Raw genomic sequence first — 13,709 nt, forward strand, 5'->3', positions numbered from 1 at the left:
GTAACTTCTTCAGGGAGGGCTGCATTCCCTCCTAGTGCTCTTTAAATACTGTGTTCAGGCATGTATGTTGTGCCTTGGTGGCATTTGTCACAGTCACAGTTTCAATCTTTCCTGGCTGGAATCAGGAATTTCCAAGAATTCCTGATTCTTCCACTAGGCTAAAAGCTCCATAAGGGCAGGGGCTACCTCTGTCTGTGCTGATCATTTTCCGTCTGTGCCGGACACACTGGGGATGCTTAGTCACAATGCTTTGGTCTTGTGGATAATCTACAAAGAGGGTGGTAAAGAGAATAAGTGGATGTTCAATAAGTAAAACAAGAGTGGAAACAAAGTAAAAGGCAGAGCAAGACACACTCCTCCAGAGGTGGGAATGACTTCCAAAGTCCTTCTTAGCCCAACCTCCTTGTCTCTTGTTAGAAGAGACCAGGCATCGGGAGGCTGGTGACTTCCCTGTGTTTACACGGCAAGGGGTGCCAGAGCTGGGGCCCACGCCTTGGTTTCTCGACTCCGACTCTAGTGAGCTCTTTGCTGTGGGGGGCCTTGCATGGTTATGGAACATGAGATTTGAAGGCAGATGCCTGGGTTCCATATGGGCTCTCTTCTCACTGTTGATCTGACCTTGAGTAAGCCATTAACCTTTTGGACTCTTTCCTCCTCTGTAAAGTGGGGGTGATCATGTACATTTTAAATGGAAATTTGAAGACTAGATGAGATAATATATGAAAGAGTGCTTTTTTGTAAACTCTGAAGTATTTTACAAATGTCAATACTGTGCCACATCGTAGTGTGTTCAAAGAAGCCTAAACCCACTGGAGATAGGAGTGGATGGGGGTACTGTCCAGCCCCCATTGCTGATCCTGTTCCCAAGCCCATTCTGGCCCTCTCCCCCTGACCCTGTAGCTGGAATCTTTCTATGTATTTCTAAAAAGGAGCTGAAAAGTTTTTGGAGCATCAGCTCTTTCGAGGAGAGAGGAGGCCTGTGGGATGGACCAGTGTTTTAGCTTCTGGGTCCCGGCTTCCTCATCAGTGGAAGGAAGGCGTTGCCTCGTGTCTAAAGGCTCCACTTGACAGGAAGTTCCATCAGTCCTCATGAACAGGACGAGCTCAAATCAGGAAGCGAGGGCTATTACCAACAGGCTCCCAAACAGGGCACAGAGCAAGAGGAGGTGCCACGGCCTCCAGCTTGAGAGATTTGTTAGATCCCAGAAAGAACTTTCTGGCATCCAGAATGTTTAAATGCTGGAAATAGAGAAGGCAACAAAGGTTGTGGAAATTGCATTCTGGAGGTCTTTATATAGACAGGAAAAATTCAACTGCAGCTCTGTGGGGACTGGGGAAATAGACTAGGAAGCACCCTTGTCCACAATTGTTTCCTGCTGCTGCTTTGCTGGTGCTCGGAAAGTTTTGTCTGTGGGGGAGGATTCGTTTATGCATCTGGGTGGCCACTCTTGGGACCTCCCACCTCTGTTCTGTGTTCTGAACTTTGACCCCTTTCCTGCTTCTTCCTTCTTATGGGCCTCCCTGCCAGGGCTTGGTCTGGGCACCATGGCTCCAGATAGTAAATGCTCGGCATGGTGATTGATAAATTGCTCTGTGTGTTGTGATAACATGGAGAATTTCCTGCAAGACAACCAAAGAGGAAACAGAGGAGCAAGTTTTTTAAAAAAGTTTTAGGGAGTATGGTATAAAACATTTAACTGGTTTTATTTTTGCTGCTATTTTCAGTGTGTATCTGTCTCCCTTCCTCATTTTTAACCCTCTTGAGACTGGATAGAGATTTCCCAAGCAAGTATAAAAGTAATTATATTCAAAGACAGATTTTTTTTTTCTTCCTAAAGGTATCAAGTTAATTATCTTTTCTGGGGCTAAGTGTCTTTTCTTCGGTTAAGGTGTGACATGATAGCTTGACGCTGATGATAGTTTGCATTTGTAAGTCCTTTTCATATACATGGTCTATTTTTGTCCTTCAATATCTCTGTGGCTCGTTCTTTTTGTTCCATTGCTCAGATGAGTAAACTGAGGTTCCAACTTGGCAAAGCTCACAGAACCAGTGCCAGCTCTGCTGTGAATGCTTCTCTTTTCTTACCTTGTTCTACATGACAGGGTACAGCCCTCACCATGGGGGAGCTGCAGGGCTCCTTGCTCTCTAGCTGGCCAGAGCCTTGGAGTTTCCCTGTGGCTGGCAAAGGCAAGTAGGCTTGAGATAAGGTTTTCACTGGTTGGTAGGAGAATGAAGACTTCCCCCAGCAATCCAGCGAGTTTGAAAAGGAGCATAGCTTTATGCATTAGTTTCCTGGGACACCTCTAACAAGGTACCAGCAACTGGGTGGCTTAAGACAACAAAAATTTATTAGCTCATCATTCTGGAGGCCAGAAGTCTGAAATCAAGGTGTTGGCAGGGCCACGCTCCCTCTGCAAGCTCTAGGGAAGATTCCTTTCTTGCCTCTTCCTGGCTTCTGGTGTTACCGGCAATCCTTGGCGTTCCTTGGCTTGTAGTGGCCTCGCTCCAGTTGCCACTTCCGTCATCACATGGCCATCTTCCCTGTGTCTCTGTGTCCACTCTCTCTCTCCTTCTAAGGACACCAGGCATTAGATTTGTGGCCCATCCTAGGCCAGCATGACCTTATCTTGACTTGATAACATCTGCAAAGATCCTGTATTCAAATAAAGTCACATTCACAGGTGCCAGGTGTGAAGACTTCAACATGTCTTTTTCAACGCACACCACCTCATCTTAGTCTAGCCTTCCTGCTTGTTTGATTTAAAAATTACCTTTTTAATAAATGAAATTATGGTTCTCATAGATGGTAGCTTTTATAAATGAGACTCAGAAAAATAACATACCCTCCAATTTCTATCACTTAAATGAACGATTGACATATATTTGTTTCTAGTGTTTTTTAAGAACAAAAATATTACAAATATAGATTTAAAAATTATTGTTAACCATCTTCTCACTTACATTATCTTCTCTTTTTGCTGAGAGCAGTGGTTCTCAATGAGGACAGTTTTGTGGATATCCTTGCATTGGTGGATGTTGTCAGTCATCCAATAATGCAAGGACAGCCTGCAACAAGGAATTATCTGGTCTCAAATGTTAATAGCACTCAGGTTGAGAAACTCTGTTTTACAGAGAAGAATTAGCATGATACTGACATGTATCATTCTAGAAATATCATTCACATTTTTTATACCTTTATACGCCTAAATGGTATTGTATTGTGCATAAGTATTCTCTTAATGTATATAAACAGTATTTTCTCTCTTTTTTTTTTTGAGATGGAGTCTTGCCCTGTCACCCAGGCTGGAGTGCAGTGGCACAATCTTGGCTCACTGCAACTGCAGCCTCCATCTCCTGGGTTCAATCGATTTTCCCATCTCAGCCTCCCAAGTAGCTGGGATTATAGGTGTGTACCACCACACCTGGCTAAGTTTTGTGTTGTTAGTAGAGACAGGATTTCACCATGTTGACCAGGTTGGTCTCAAATTCCTGACCTCAAGTAATCTGCCTTGGCCTACTAAAGTGCTGGGAGTGCAGGCATAAGCCACCATGGCCAGCTTAAATAGTATTCTCTTAATATATACAAACAGTGCCATCACATATTCTGTGTCTTGCTATTTTCCTTTCTTCAATGTTTTTAAAGATTTTTCCATGTTCATATATGTATGTACATGTAATATACTTAGGTGATTTAATGGATTTATAGTTTGTTGTTTTTTAAAAAGGCCTTTATTTGAGGCCCAATGTTCAAAACCAGCCTGGGCAGCATAGCAAGACCCTGTCTCTACGGAAAAAAAAGAGTTATCTAGGCATGGTGGTGCATGCCTGTAGTCTTAGCTACTTGGGAGGCTGAGGTGGAAGGATTGCTTGAGCCAGGAGTTTGAGGCTGCAGTAAGCCATGCTCATACTACTGTACTCCAGCCTGGGCAACAAAGAAAGACCCTGTCTCTTTAAAAAAAAAAAAAGTCTTTACTTGATGAAATAAAAAATTAACAACCTTATGTTCATATTAGGCACATTGTCTTTTTGTGGGGATGAAATTTTATTTCCTCATGACATCTATAAGTTTGGAAACCTGGCCAGATGCCTCAGGGTAGACCCCAGTCCTGGTTGCAAAGCAGCTCCATTTTCTGGGATATTAATTCTCTCTAAGAACTTAATCCTTCTAGTATAAAGCAATATCAAAGGCCCCAGGAGTCCTCAATCAGTTGCTAAGAAGAATGAAATTGCATCACAGTTCTAATTTGTAGCATCTGTAATGCAGTGCCTTCCTTGGCTTTTCAAATTCTCTACCTTCCCTCATTTCTTTTTCTTACCTTTGGGATTGGAAGAGTCAGAAGTGCCGGGGTGCCTAAGCTGTGAGAGTTCCTTTAATGCTTGAGGATTTCTGAAAAAGACAGCCCCTCTGTATTGGTTTGAAGGCTGCTGTAGCAAACTATTACTACTGAGTGGCTTAAACAGCAGAAGTTGGTCTTCTCACAGTTCTCGAGGTTGAAGTCCAAGGTGTTGGCAGGACTGGTTTCTTCTGAGGCCTCTCTCCTTGGTGGTCAGATGGCTGTATTCTCTCCGTGTCATTACATTGCTTCCCCTCTGCATGTATGTGTGTTCAAATTACCTCTTGTTATACGGACACCCATCAGATTGGATTAGGGCCCACCCTGAGGACCTCATTTTAACTTAAGTAGCTCTTTAAATAATCTACCTCCAAATACAGTCACATTAGGTACGGGGGATTAGGAATTTGGTGGGGGGGAGTGTAGTTCAGCCCCTGACAATCCCTGTCCAATATACAGGGTGACTATTTCCAGGGGATGGGGAGAATCACTGGAAATTTTATGTGACATCTGATTTTGAGATTTTTAACCCAATGTTAAATTTAAGGTTAGTAGGATTAGAAAACTCAGGATTAAAGTGAGGTCCACTGAAATTTTGGTTTCTAGGAGACATTGACTAGGGTGAGAAATTTGAAAAAGACAGGCCACTGTTGAGAAACGTCTTCAGATAAGCACAGACTATCATGCAGGCCAAGTCCAAATTATTGATCTCAAAGGCTGACCAATAAAGGACTCATTGGACAGCACCCTGATCCAACTTGGAAGGCTTGGGTTTCATCCTGGCCCTGCCTCCTAGCTGTGTGACCTTGAACAAGTTACTTAGACTTGACGTCTTAATTTTACCCATCTCTGAAGTAATAATACATCTCTGAGGTAATACATCAGTGGATTTGTGCAAGGGGAAGATGAGCACAGTGCTGGGTATCTGGTGAGTTTTCCAAAATGTTATTTGTTCCTAGAATCTGAATCTAAGGAGCTTGGACTCTTTCCTATTGGCAGTGAGGAGCTTCTGTAGAAGTCTGGGAGTGATCTGTTGAAATGTGAGTTTTAGAAAGTTAATTCTGGCTTGGAAGCAGTTTATTAGCGTTGGAAGGAGGGAGAAGTTTGAAGTACAAAGATCAGCTATTAGGCTTTTGAAATAATTCAACTGATGAAGACCTGTTTGAACTGAGTTACTGAGGTAGATGGGGATGGAGGGTAGAAGTGGAGAGGGGTATAGAAAGAGACAGCGAGAGAGAAAGAAAGGAGGGATGCTTAGGAGAGAGCATCAGAACATAAGACAATTGACTGGATGTAAGGATGTGAGAGAGAGATGAGATGAAGAGAGTCGGGTAATGCCCAGGTTGCTAGCTGGGCCTACTGAGTGGATGAGAGTATTAAGGAAGATAAATTCAGGAGAAACACTTAAGGGAGGATGTGGAGGAGGAAAGCAATGAGTTTGGTTGTGATCAGAGTATGTTTGAGTTGTCTGGGGGGCATCCAGGACTAAGAGGGTTAGGGAGAGTTGGTAGTTTGTGAAGGGATCCAGAGACGGAGCTCCAGGGACACTGACATCTGAAGGATGGGGGGAGAAAAGGAGCACCTGAGAGTGACTTTCAAAGGTGTGCAGAGATGGAGGAGGGGGAGCACAGGAATGTGCCAGGAAGGGAGACCAACAGCGGCAGATGCAGCAGGAAGGCCTGGGAGGTGGGAACTGAGAAGCAGCTCTGGTTTGGTATTTTGGAAGCCACTGGTAACTTTAGGGAGAGCTGTGTGAGTCAGGGACATGTGGGGGCAGAAGCCGGAATGCAGAGGATGAGGATAGAAAGGGAGACATGGAGATGATGAATTGTGATGAAGAAAAGGATTACAGAGAATATCTTCAAGGCGAGGGAGGAGTCCCGTTTTCTTCTAAGGTAACTGGAATGCTGCTGAGGGCAGGGGGCAAGTGGGGAGCCTATAGAGGTTTGAGAAAGTGTTGATGGAACAGGGTCCCAGGGAGGTGGCAGGGCTTGGAGAAAGAGCACTGGGGAGAAGGTAGTTTTAAAGGGAACATTTTTCATTGAGAAAAGAAGCAAGGAAGGTAGGTAGAAGAGAGAGTGAGTAGCCAGAGGGGAGAGAAGCACAGGACTTCATGCCTAGAGGTCTCAATATTTTTTTCACTAAAAAAGGAGCCCCTGTGGCATCTGCTGAATGAGGAAGGGGAAAAGGGTTTGGAAGAGCTGAAGAAGGGAGTGTACTGGGGAAAAGTTGAAGGATTGCTAAGTAGCTGAGGTTAAGAGTGTCAGGATCATACTGTAGTTGCATTTGTTGGCATAGATGGGCTGTTGGTTACTAGTACCTACCTGTTGCTCAGGGGCAGGAGAAGTGATCACTTAGATTCCTCTAAGATAGAGAACTGGTAGGTGGTGGAAGTTCAGGGAATGAGGGAATGATTGACTGTGAAGCCTCTTCTAGGTAAGAAGTGAGGGGAATGGGGTATGGAAGGGGTGATAGACTGTGAGTGAAAAGATTAGGGTGCTATATAGCTTTGAACAGGTTGGCCAGGAGGGTTAGGAATAAGATTTTCCCGAGATAGGTATTTATTAGAGAGGTGGGGCTGAAGTCCAGGTTGGTGATAAGGTAGGGGGGAAAATGGTGTAGATTACTGGAGAAGAGGCATAAAGGCCATGAAGCCAGGGCACTGAGCACATGGGCACTGATCACAATAATGGGAGTCAGGGTGCAGAGGGAAACTTATCCAGTTAAGTATCTCAGTGGATGTGGGAGAGTAATCTTAGGGTGATGTATTGGTCAGTTATTACTGCGTAACAAACAATCACAAAAATCTGGCTGGTATGCGACAGTAAGCCTTGATGTAGCTCCCACATCTGGAGGCAGTTGATCTAGGCCATACTCATCTGGGTAATCCCACTGATCTTGCACCTGCAGGTTGGATGGGGTTTGGCTGATCTAGGTTGGTCATAGTTGGGGTAGGTGGCTGGAATAGCTCTAGCCGTTGACCTCTTGGGACTGATGGGCTAGCCCAGGTGTGCTCATCTCATCGTGATGGCAGAGGTGCCAAAGAACAAGCACTTTTCAAACTTCTGGTCATGTCACACCCACTAACATTTCCTTGGCCAAAGCAAATCATGTGGTCAAACCAGAATGCAAGAAGTGGGGAAACACACTCCACCCATGCAAGCAGGAGGTGACCGTGAGTGAATGTTTCTGAACAGTAACATGATTGACTACAAGTGGTAGGTAAGAGCAATGAAGAGGGAGAGAAGTGGGGTCATAGATGGCATGGGGACCTTGAATGATGACACAAGCACAGAGGGGAAGAAAGGATGCTGTCACTCTGCTCCCATCCTGAGATGCACCTGGCCCCAACACAGAGTGTTTGACAAAGAAATCATTTGATTAGAGAAGACACAGTTTTCTGTATTGTGAGGAGTCAAATATGAACAGTGGGAATTCTAGAGGGCACAGAGGGAAGAGTTCAAAACAGGTATTGAGAGGCAGTTGGCTACCCAGGGCCAGAGAGCAGCTGCTACAGCAGGGAGGTCCTAGCCTTAGGAATAAGGGACACACACACACACACACACACACACACACACACACACACCCCTACCTGCTAGAAGAGCGTGGGCTCACCTGAGGTAAACTCTCTCAAAGCCTTATTATTTTGGGAAGGTGTTGTAAAGACCAGCCGCCACATTGCCTTGAATGAGACTTTGGGTGCTTCTCTCTTCCGGACTAACTGAGGAGGGCAGATGCTTCCTGGGGAGGAGACAGTTTTAGGGGGAGGTGGTCACAGATCTGTACTATACTTGGGATTTCACAATTGCTTTTACTCTGGCAGGGTGTTGGGAATTTTTTTTTCCTGGCACTACAAATAAGGAAGCCAGAGGGTGAGTGTGGGAAGGAAACTATTTAAATGGAGATACAGTAATAGAAATAACATCCATCCTTGGAAAGAGAGGCTCTACAGGAAAGGTGGATGGGGTGGGGCACCTCCAACCCACACTTTATCTCTTTGCAGAGCCTCACTACTTTTTGAATGTTCTTGATCTTCACTTTCCCACTAGACTGGAAGCTCCTTGAAGTCAAGGCTGGACTTGTCTTATTCATAGTTTTATGCCCAGTGCTAGCAGCACACTCAGAACATAATAGGTGCTCAATAAATATATTTGAGTGGATGAGTAACTGCATGATGAAAAATTTACAAATTAGTATATCCACCTCCACTTGAAAGAATTCCAAACTTACTTTTGGTAACGTCACTCAACAACTATTTACGGTCCTCTTGAATATTAGTTAGGATGACTAGGCATTGGTGAGCTGTGAGACACAGTGCTTGCCAGATGGTTGCTTGACTTCATTTGCAGCTTCGGGAACACCAACTAACAATGCAGAGGAGCATGAAAATGTTTCAGACCTTAGTTTGTCCACCTGCGAAAGGGGGAGGCTGAAGCATTCATTTAATTTCTTTCTTCCAAGGCCTCTTGGAATCTTTAATACTCAGTTGTTCACTGTGATCTCTAAAATGGAGAAAACAGTTTGATGCTTCTAAAATGTATATATTTCTGTCTTTTCTCTTTTTGCCTTCAGAGCATTCTGTGGGACTGGTTTTCTGTGGAGCACATGTTTGGAAATGTGGGCTTGACTAATTCTGCTGGATCAATTCTTGTCAAGTTTCTTTTGACAGTCCTTCCCCTCGCACCCTCCTAGATGCACTTTTATCAAATGTAATAGTGCTTTTCCCCCTGATGTTTAGAATGGGATGGCTGCTTTTTAGAGCACCCAAAGGATCCAAACCTTTGGTCATCCGTTGTTCTGATGTTGGAGGTGGATGCTCAGGTTTCAGCGTTGGGTTGTGCCTGTTAAGCTTCTGCTTTGGTCCACGATCCCCAGAGCACCCTGAACTCCATGGAGGACTTGAGGCATCCAAGACAACTTTCCCTGAGGAATAGGGGGACAAAGGGACTGGCTTATGTAGAGATGTGGCTAGAAGTTGGAAGAGCTGGGCATGCTGACCTGGGACAGGATCAGGAATTCTGAAAATCAGGCAGTTTCCAAGGTAAGGTACGGCATCTGCGATGGGGCCGTTTTGCTATGTTCTCGCTCTTTTGGATTATATACCTGGATAGGATGTGACCTCAGGTATTGGGTCCCCCTGGCTGCTCAGGTGTATGGAGAATGGCCATGGATGGTTGAGAACCAGACATGGGATCAAGCTCGGGCCCCTCTTCTACCTCCCCTGGATAAGAGCCATGGCCTCCTTATTTGTTTCTGTGTCCTGTTGTGTTCCTTTCAAATCCAGGTCCCACACCATCAAAAACACTGACTTTGTGTCATCATTCTCTCTTTAAAATCTTCCAGCAGCTCCCAAAGACTTTCTTAGCTTGGCATCCAGGACCTTTGGAACTCTGCCTTCAATGTGACTTTTTAGCCTTACATTTTTTTTCCCACTCCTCCCTCCCACCCATCCTACATTCCAGCTATATAGAACTTCTTATGGCTTCCTGGACACCCATGATCTTTCCTATCCCGCTGTCTTTATTTGCTATTTTCCTTGTGCTGGGGCACCAACCCTGTGGCCTAGTCTAGCAAAACCACTCATTCTTTAAGTATCTGTCACCTCCCCTTGTGATTATTGCTCACACATCTATCTCCCTTCACCCACTAAATCTGGCTGGGATCTTTTGGACTCCAGGGACTTACAGGGTACCTGGCAAGTAGCAGGTATTTATTAGAGGTTTGTTGAATGAATGAATAAGTGTCCATTGTGTTGAATGAAATGGCGGTTGTGACCTCTTAACTCCCTCTTGTCACCTTCACCTTTCTGCATGTATTAAAAGATTTATCTAACCTGGAATAACAAATGCTCATCCTGGCATAGCAGAAAGATGGGTACTTTAAAAACAGAGGCACTTTTGTTACCTTTCAAGCATAGCAGATTTTTGAATGCTAAGATATAAATAGGTACTAATAAGGAAAGTGGGAAAACGAATGCAAAATTACAGGTTGTTTTAGTCCTGATTGTATAATAACGGATCATAAACAAAAGGACCATAAACATTCCAGAATTATCCAGCGAGCCCAGAAGTTGAAACCATGCTGATAGAATAAGTTTTTGAGCCTTGGGTTTGAAAAATATACTGACTTTTTGATTTGAAAAACTTTGAGGCTGGGCGCAGTGGCTCACGTCTGTAATCCCAGCATTTTGGGAGGTCGAGGCAGATGGATCTAGATGTCAAGAGATCCAGATCATCCTGGCCAACATGGTAAAACCCTGTCTCTACTAAAAATACAAAAATTAGCTGGGTGTGGTGGCGCGTGCCTGTAGTCCCAGCTAATTGGGAAGCAGGCAGGAGAATTGCTTGAACCCAGAAGGCGGAGGTTGCAGAAACAACTTCAAAATACTTTTTGCTGTTAAGTAAAACCTGAAACTTGGTAGAGAAAGATGTAATTGGGACTTCTACCTTTTGAGGATCATGGAAACTGTATTTGAATTATTACAATTCTGATTAGTAGCCCTAGGTGAGAAAGTTTGATACAGTATAATAACTCACTATTATAGGGCAAAGTCTTGCATAGGTGGGTCCACTGTGTGCCATCCAAATGCATTTAATTACTGCAGTGTGAGCCCATAGGTTTTATTTCATATGTCTGTCGCAGCTGATGGGAAGGTGTTGGGTTGAGAAAGATTCTGAAGCTCCCTCTGGGCTCAACAATATGGTACCATGATTGATTCATAATTGATTAGTGAAGTGTGCTGTGAACACGTGATGGGGAGATTCATGTATTTTGCTGCCTTATCTAACATATCCCAGAAACAGTGGCATAATGCAAATCAGTACGATATATGATAGAAATATGGGCCTTATCATTCATAAGCTTGAATTTAAGATTCAATTACATCACTTACTGTTTTGTGACCCTGAATGAATCACGTTCTGTCTCTGAGCTTCAGTTTCTTCATAGGTAGAATGGAGTTAAAAAAACAAAACAAAACATAACACCTTGTCCTATGGAGGTTAGATGACAGAGAGTTACTTTATACACATCAGTACCTAACTTTTCAAATCAGGCTTATGAGATCATTGCTGTGTGCAGTTAGTACTTACTTATAGGCTCTGTGCACGTTGCATATGATGGTTTCTGTGCGTACTGCCCGTTTTCCATTCTCAGCTCACAGCACAGGAAGCTGTGCTGGCTTCCTGACTTTGCACACCCACCAGCCGAGGGCTCTCACCAGAGCACCTCCCGCCTCCTCGGTTCTCTGCGATGACGTCCTTCGGCATAGGCAGTTAACACTGAAGCAGATGAGGCTGAAGTACGTCGTGGAGCTTATAGGCTTGGAAGTTCCATTCTTCTTAACTTACTATGTTCAGCGCTCGTAGTAAATTTGGAGCTAAGACTTGGACTTAAGTTTCCTTAGCTGCCTCGGGATTGCGTCTCTAGAACCTCATAGAGTTTAAGCCTTGGCTGGGATAACTGGGATGACAGTTCTGTTCTACGTGTGTCATCCTCTAGGAGGCGAGTGTGGGCATGTTCTCATGGCAAAGGAGCAAGAGTGAGCAAGCAGAAAATACGAAAATGCTTTTCAAGCCTCTGCTGATGTCATTTTTGCTAACATGCCATTCAGCCAAAGCAAGTCACATGTCTGAGCTTAGTGTCCAGGGCTGGGCTCAGTGGTGTTAAATTGCCAAAGTTATGGAGATGGGGAAAGCAAAGGATTTGGGATTAATATAATCAAAACATTGTGGGAGAGATCTCTGAAATAATTTTTTTCTTTCTATCTTTTTTTTTTTCTTTTTTTTGAGGCAGAGTCTCACTCTGGTTACCCAGGCTGGAGTGTATTGGCGTGATCTCAGCTCACTGCAACCTCCCAGGTTCAAGTGATTCTCCCTCCTCAGCCTCCTACATAGCTGGGGTTATAGGCGCCTGCCACCATGCTCAGCTAATTTTTGTATTTTTAGTAGAAACGGGGTTTCACGATGTTGGCCAGGCTGATCTTTAACTCCTGACCTCAAGTAATCCACCTGCCTTATCCTCCCAAAGTGCTGGGATTATAGGCGTAAACCACCATGCCTGGCTTAAATAATATTCTCTTAATGTGTATAAACAGTGAATAGATTTTCTTCAGTCCTTAAGAATTCAGCTCTTACATGGACTTTGGCAGAGGTCAAGGGTGTATGTAGCACCTTGGCTCTAAATTAGGATGAGGGTGTTTGGTCCTTCTAGGCATTGCAAGGACTCCTGACTACTTTGCTATAAATGGCACTACTCATGTAGTAATGTGGTTTTGCATACAGCTTGGGAGACATGTAAGCATTGAAGCTACGTGCTTTACACACGTCCCTGGTGGCTGCGGCATCTGCTGCATTTTGGATGACAAGCTTCTCAATAGCATTGTCCTTGGCTACACATGGGGCCAAATTCGTGCAATAAACAGGCCGAACATGACCGTGATTTATTTATTTATTTATGTGGTTTTTTTGGCCATGACTATTGTTCCTTCTCTTCATTGTCATTTTGGAGTCAGGAGCGGAGAGCTGCACCCTTATTAGCATGTGACTTTGGAAAAATGACTTCACTTTTCAGAGGCCTCAGTTTACTCATCTCCCAGAATAGGGATAATCATAGTTCCTACTTCCTAGAGGTTTTGTAAGAATTAAATGACTTCATGTGTACCATGAAGTCATTCATAACGTCTTGCCCAGGGCAAGTGTAATATGGGTGTTTGCTGTTGCTGCTGGTGTAGTAAGATTTGTGTGCTGGAAGAACTGTGTAGCAGCCTTTCCAGTGGTTTTCCAAAATCACAGAAAGACCAAATTGCCCCGAGTTTGGGTCCTGAGTGCACTGATCCATACTTCCCCCTGTTTAGGGGCTGTGTGTCATCTGCTTCTGGCTCCCAGGCTTAGCCCTCACCCTCACTGTAAATCTTACTGGAGATACCATCTGTAGGTACAGTCCTGCCCCTGCTTCCTGCCCTCTGGCATCGCATTGCCCTGCAGGAGGTGTGGTCTCTGCCTCATACCTTTGAGGTGTGCCCTGTAGATGGGGCTGTGCCAGGCCCCACGTTCACCCTGTGGTGAAGCTGGGGGCTCTCTGGTCCGGGTTCACACAGTGTGAGACTGTCCGGAGCCTCTGCCAGTTTGTTCTGTTCTCCTTGCCAGCTCTGGCACCTCTTGCTCCATTAATGGAGAATTTGTCAAGTAATGGGAATAATTAGCACAGTGGGGGCTTTACTGTGTCCTGGAAAGAGAACAGAGAGAGCCCTCCCAGCACCCCCAGACATGATTGCTGGGCAGGCTTATTTTCTCTTGTCTGTGCTTCTCTCCCCTTCTCTTGTATGTGTTTGATTTTTCCCCCCTTTGTGTGGAGAGAGTTGGCTAGGAGAAAAG

The 13,709-nt window shown here is 44.5% G+C and overlaps 1 protein-coding gene across 39 annotated transcripts in view; it reads left to right on the top strand.

Moving 5' to 3' along the window:
- The window catches only part of NRXN3 (neurexin 3), a 1,708,033-nt gene that overhangs the window by 45,040 nt on the left and 1,649,284 nt on the right, over nt 1-13,709 (top strand). The window contains exon 1 of one of the 39 annotated variants that reach the window (XM_078335525.1): nt 6,111-6,230. The exons of the other annotated variants lie outside the window; for them this stretch is intronic. The gene's annotated coding sequence lies outside the window, so the exon portion shown is untranslated. Of the gene's footprint in view, nt 1-6,110; nt 6,231-13,709 lie in introns of those variants that run through there. 39 annotated transcript variants of the gene reach the window in all.

Source organism: Callithrix jacchus, chromosome 8 (assembly GCF_049354715.1).
Source record: "Callithrix jacchus isolate 240 chromosome 8, calJac240_pri, whole genome shotgun sequence".
Classification (NCBI taxonomy): domain Eukaryota; kingdom Metazoa; phylum Chordata; class Mammalia; order Primates; family Cebidae; genus Callithrix; species Callithrix jacchus.